Source organism: Sorex fumeus, unplaced genomic scaffold (assembly GCF_029834395.1).
Source record: "Sorex fumeus unplaced genomic scaffold, SorFum_2.1 ptg000006l, whole genome shotgun sequence".
Taxonomy (NCBI): domain Eukaryota; kingdom Metazoa; phylum Chordata; class Mammalia; order Eulipotyphla; family Soricidae; genus Sorex; species Sorex fumeus.
Genome location: NW_026606063.1, coordinates 1,024,841 through 1,030,992, shown reverse-complemented (window position 1 = coordinate 1,030,992; position 6,152 = coordinate 1,024,841). Strand labels below are relative to the sequence as shown.

The 6,152-nt window shown below is 60.1% G+C and overlaps 1 pseudogene; it reads right to left on the bottom strand.

Moving 5' to 3' along the window:
* Nucleotides 1–4,426: 4,426 nt before the first annotated feature.
* Nucleotides 4,427–4,600, bottom strand: LOC130038532 (uncharacterized; annotated as a pseudogene).
* Nucleotides 4,601–6,152: the final 1,552 nt, after the last annotated feature.

Sequence of the window (6,152 nt, the reverse complement as noted above, 5' to 3'; positions counted from 1 at the left end):
GGGAGGCGGAAGAACGTTCTGGAAGGCGCGCAGCGGCGCGGGGCGGCGCGGGGCTGCGCGGGCGCGGGACTTTCCGGCGCGCGGGAAGTAGCGGGAAGCCGCTGGAGGACGCGGCCGGCGCGCCCCGTCGGGCCGAGCCGGGACGCCGGACGCCGCCCCGGAGGCCGCCCCCAGGCCCGGGTCGCTCCCGCGGGACCCCGCGCCCCTTCGGCCCGGGACAGCGCCCCGGGTCCCCAGCGCGCCCTGACCGCCCCCCGCAGCTCCCCGCGCGTCCGGGTCACGCCCTGCCCCCCGCGATGCCCCGCGCGACCCCCCGGACCCCAAACCGCCCCGACCGCGGGCTGCTCCCCGCCGACCCCCCGCCCTCCCGGTGGGCACCCAGATCCGCCCCGCCCGCGCCCGCGGCCTGCCTGGCCGCCCCGGGCCCCGTCTGTGTCCCCCCCGCCGTGCCCGGCCCGCTGGCCCCGCTTACCCGGCGAGACCCGGGCCCGCAGCGCGCGCCCCCGATGCCCCCGGCCCCGTCTGTGCCCGGCCGCGCCCGCGCGCCCGTCTCCTCGGTCCCGGTCCGTCCCGGTGCGCCCGCGGCCGAGTCTGTCCGAATCCCTCCCACCCCGCGCGTGGTTTCGTTTTCCCCGCGGGCTCCGCCCCGGACACAGGCCGCCCGCGAATCCGGGCGCAGCCTCAGAAAGTGGCCGGAGAGCGCGCGCGCGCACACACACACGCATATACACTGTCACTTTCACTGTCCTCCTGCTGGTCACGGATTTGCTTGAGCGAGCGGGCACCAGTTCCGCCCCGGACACAGGCCGCCGGCGAATCCGGGCGCAGCCTCAGGTCCCCCCTGGCTGGAAACCTGGACAAGTGCCCGGAGTGCGCGCCCGCGCGCGCACACACACATATGCACTGTCACTGTCACTGTCACTGTCCTCCCGCTGGTCAGCGATTTGCTCGAGCGGGCACCAGTTCCGTCTCCATCGTGCAGGAGGGCCGAGGGCCCGACTCACCCTCCGAGGAGACGAGCAGACGCCCCAAGCCCTGAGCACCCCCACTGCGACTTCCGTTCACATTCAGTGGTTTTCCCTATCACAGCCCGTGAGCCCTGATTGGGTTACGCCCTCAGCCACTGGCATAATTTCTTTCTGTTTTGACTCTCCTTGTGTCTTTTTTATTTTTTTTAAACTTTTCTACTTGGGTATGTTAAGTCGCAATTTCTAATCAATTACTGAAATCAAAGCATTTATTTATTTATTTAGCGGGCTGGAGCGATAGCACAGCGGTAGGGTGTTTGCCTTGCAAGTGGCCAGCCCAGCAGAGCGGGGTTCGTTTCCTCCAACCCTCGCGGAGAGCCCCGCAAACTACCGAGAGTATCTCGCCCGCACGGCAGAGCCTGGCACGCTACCCGTGACGTATTCGATATGCCAAACACAGTAACAACAAGTCTCATGATGGAGACGTTACTGGGCCCGCTCGAGCAAATTGATGAACAACGGGAGGACAGTGCTATTTATTTGGGGGGGTCCCACCTGGGATGCTCAGGGGTCCCTCCTGGCTCTGCACTCAGGAATTACCCCTGGCGCTGCATTTCCCTCCTTTCTCTTGGCACCGGGCTCATTTTCTCCTCCCCCGGGCAGTGGTGTCGCCTTGGAGGTGTGATGTCTCGGTTTTGCCGTTAAACTCTGACCTGGGTCCCCCGCCCTCCCCGCCCTCCTCTGGGTGCAGTCTCCGAGAAATTCCCCCGGGGCTCGAAGTCACTGCCACAGGAGTGCGTGTCGTAGCCGCCCTTTGCTGATCCTGTGGATGCGCACGGGGCTGGGGCGGAGGAGCAGGGATCCGGCCTGGGGACCGCGGGGTCCTCAGGAGCTGGTGGGGCTGCGTGCTTGCGTGCAAAGAGCGAGTTGGCAGCTGAGGGTTTGTGTTGGGATCCGCATCGTGACAGCACTCGAGCAACGGGGCTTCCCCGTGGGCGGTATAAAGTCGCGCGTTCTGCTTTGTCTTTCAGGTGCTGGGATTGTTGAACCGATTCCTCTTAATGTCAAAACCGGTAGGTGATCCTTTTCGAGCGTCTCGGCTGTTCCACTTTGCCTTGACGTGTGTTTGCCAAACAGATGCCTTTCCTCGAACGTGGTGTCGTCGCCGATCTTGTGCCATAGAACCGCCTCGGGGACGTGTCTGAGGTTAGTGTAGCTGGTCAGGTGCTTGCTTTACACACGTCTGACCAGATTTGGTCTCTGACACCCCATGAGGTCCCCAAGTCTCACCAGGAGTGACCCCTAAGCGCAGAGCCAGGAGTAAGCCCTGAGCACTGCTGGGTGTGGCCCAAAATAAAACAAAGAGTCTGTGTGGTATTGCTGCCTTGTTTGAGCAGATCGTGAGCTTGGGAAAAATCAGACTGTGCATTTGGGTTCTAGTAAAAATAAACTCAAGAGTCGGACTGGAGCGATAGCACAGCAGGTTGGGCTCTCGCCTTGCACACAGTCCCCTGCATCCCTTATGGTCCCCCAGCACCGTCCGGAGTGATTCCTGAGCGCAGAGCCAGGGGGAACCCCTGAGCATCGCCGGTGGGACTCAGAAAGCCCCAGCCGAAAAGAAGCCTCGGGTGTCATTTCGTGTCCTCCTTCCCGGCGAGAGACCTCGCCTGCCGGCCGGAGGGCGGGCGGGGCTCACGGAGTTCTGTGTCGAGCAGGGAAGAGCGGCGTGGGCCACGAGGCGCTGCTGAAGCGGAGAGCGGCGCAGAGGCGGGAGCGCGCGCTGCGGTGGGCGCGGCTGCAGAGCCTGGCCGCGGAGCGCGCCGCCGAGCAGTTCCGGTGCGGTTCTGGGTCTGGGGAGAAGAGAACCGAGGGTGGAGCTGGGGGCGGTTCCCTCGGAGGCGTGGGGCTTCCTGCGCGCAGCCCCCCGGCTCGCCCGGCCCGCCGGAGCCCAGGGCCCAGGGGTGCGGGAGGGGCCGCGGCCAAGGGACCCCGGGGCGCCGGAGGGGGCCGCGGCGGACTCTGCCCTCTCGCCCAGATTGCGCCTCAAGACGAAGCAGGACGAGGCGAAGCTGGACGCCGACCTGCGCAGGAGCCAGCGAGCCTGCCAGCAGCTGGACACGCAGAAGGCAAGACCCACCCCCCACCCCGCACAGTCGGGGTCAGCCGTGGTCCCCACAGCCCCTTGGGACATGGCTGCTGTCACAGGCTGCGAGTCTCCCGCTGTGGGTCGGGCTTTTGACTTCCCGGCCCTGGTGTCTGGGGGACTCTTCACCGCAGTGCTCCGTCCCAGCAGCCTCCGAGCTCCCCGCCTGTCCCAAGGGAGCAGAATCGCGCTCAGGCCCCCTTCGGCCAGCCAGAGCCCCACGGAATTTGTTTAAACTGCGCGGGCTTAGGCACCGCCAGGGGTGGCCCCGAAGCGCTCAGCCTGGGACGCGGGGCAGGGAGGCTGGGAAGGAGCTCGGGAAGCCGCCCTGGGTCCCGGACAGTCAGGGGCGGAGGCTTGGGGGAGCCTGGGCCAAGAGGCTCGAGCGGACAGTGACCGGCCAGTCTCCCCCGTCAGGCAGTCCAGGGACAGCCACTGCAGCAAGTGGAGCTGCGGAACTGCATGGCCACGCAGGAAAACGGAGCCGGAAACATCTCCCACCCTGCAACAGCCTGTGCAGACTCCAGAAGACAGCTGAGGCTCTGTCTCTCCCGCCGCCCGCGTTCGGGAGTCTCAGGCCGGTTCCCCACCCCGGGGAGGGCGATGGGATGGGCGGGCGGAAGAGGGACACGAGGGCCAGGCGGTTGGTGTCCGTTGCAGCTTATTCCCTGCCCATCTCCGTTCCTCTCCGCCTCTCCTCCTGCCTCTTCCTCCGCCATGCTACGTCATTCTCCTCCTCGACCCCCTTCATCTTCCTTCTCTTCTGGAGCCTGGATCCTGATGCCCCAGCCCACTCTTACAGTCTCCTTAAATCCCAACGTATGAGGGGTTGGGGCTCACACATGCGTGTGGTCACGATCAATAGGGGTCAAGTTCTTTCCCTCGGGGAAAGCCGCTTCCAGGACAGATACTCCCTCAGCAGAGCAACCCACCCCAGAGCCGAATCCCCTGGGTGTGTTTCTCCTCTCCTTGTCCAACAAACGTATAAGCACTCCTAATATTAATCATTTTGTATGCACACAGAAATACATTAAGCTTGTAGAATTGCTCTCCTAGGGCCCTCTCGATCTCAGACTGCAGTGCTCAGGCCAGATAGTCTTTCCTGTCCCTAGCAGGGTCCTAGTCTCGTCGTTACTTTTGGATCACGACAATATTTGTCTGTGATCAAACTCTTATAGTTAAGAATCGTGGCACTTTGGCCAGGCCCATTTCGACGACAGGGTCGCTCACAGCTTGCCCTGGGTCCATTCAGTCCCTCGTCGGGACCCTCCCTTTGGGGTGCTAGGAAGGAGGGCAACTGAGGCTAAAGTTGAGAAAGCAGATGCCTGGGGGTGAATAATGTGCAAAGCCAATTAAATCCTAAGTTACAAAAGCATAATATTAGCAGTCGCAAAAATCCATTTAATGTATTGTCCTCGGAGAGAGGACATATCAGATATTAAACTGATAAGAACAGATACTACCCATTTGCGGCCACGCGGCATCTTATCATCTCGTTCCTACTTTGGACAAACTGGCAGGCTACCGAATGTAACCTGCCCACACAGCCGAGTCTGGCAAACTCCCCGTGGCGCACCCAATATGCCAAATACCAGTAACAACGATGGGTCTCATTCTCCTAACCCTGAAAGCGCCTTGAATATGGCACTTTTTAAAAAATCTCAGGGCTAGAACGAAGGAGACGTTACTGGGGCCTGCTCGAGGCAATCGACGAACAACAGGATGGTTGTGATCATCTTCCTCTATCTATACAAAAAGGAATTTGCTTTCAAGTAAACTATTCAAAAGACATAAGGGGAGGAGAAAGGCAATATTAGCTTACAATACAATTTCAGTGTCCCAGAAGGATCTGAACTTACAAATGAACAAAGTCTGATTAGAGGAAAAACTGATTGACTGGTTGGGGAGGAGAGCATGGAAGTGGGGTCAGATAAACAAAGGAATGGGAGTGACTCGGGAGCACTGTGAGTGATGGGTGTGCCCCGATAAACCTAGGCTCCTTGTGGCAAGGGAGAAAGGAGAAATCAGCCGTAATCCTACCAAGTCAGCACACAGTGGCCCAGAAGACCTTGAGATGCGACCAGAGCCCACAGGGAGACGGGCAGAGCTCTGCAGGGCACAGGCCCGAGAGGCGCTGCAGTGACCCACCTCCGGCTCGCGTGGGCGAGGGGGCTGACCACGAGACCACGGCTGCGTGACAGCTCCTCCTTCCGGGCTGATCTTGAATGCGCCCAACAGCAGCAGCTATGGGGGCAGCCCCCCAAGGACCTCCACAACCCCAGAGCCCCAGACAGTGTCCTGGCCGCTCACGTCTGTCCGTCTGCCCTCCCCTGGCTGTTTCTGCTAAGGTGGCAGCCGACTCATTTCTGCTCTCTGGTAGCAAACGCGGCGTTACCGAGGGTCCGGGCGACAGCCAATCAGACGGAGGAGGTCCGACACGGAGGGACCCGCTGGGACTCTGGACTACCCAGCCCCTCCCTGCCTTTCTTCCTCCCTAGCCTTGCACTGCATTTACTGGCATGCGTTTTCACGGCTGCGTAACATTGCCCTGGGGGAAACGACCAGATCGACTTTCCTTGGGCTGGACATTGGTTTTGTTCCCTGTTCTTTCAGCTACGAGAAACAAGATTTCTAGAACATTCTCTCAGGCCTGTGTGTCCGAATGGATTTGGTGTCTTCCAGAACTTAGAAACGTTTAACTGTCTTGGATGATGCCAATGTGACTACACATGATTTTTTTTATAAGAAAACATTCATGTTTATTTCATTTCATTTCATTTCATTTCATCATCCTGTTATTCGTCGATTGTCTCGAGCAGGCCCCAGTAACGTCTCTTTCATCCTAGCCCTGAGATTATATTCAAGGCTATTTAGGAGAATGAGACCCATCATTATTACTGGTATTTGGCATATTTGGTACGCCACGGGGAGTTTGCCAGACTCTACCCTGTGGGCAGGCTACATTCGATAGCCTGCAAGTTTGTCCAAAGTAGAAATAAGACAATAAGATGTCTTAAAAAAAAAAGTTCTGTTAAGATGTC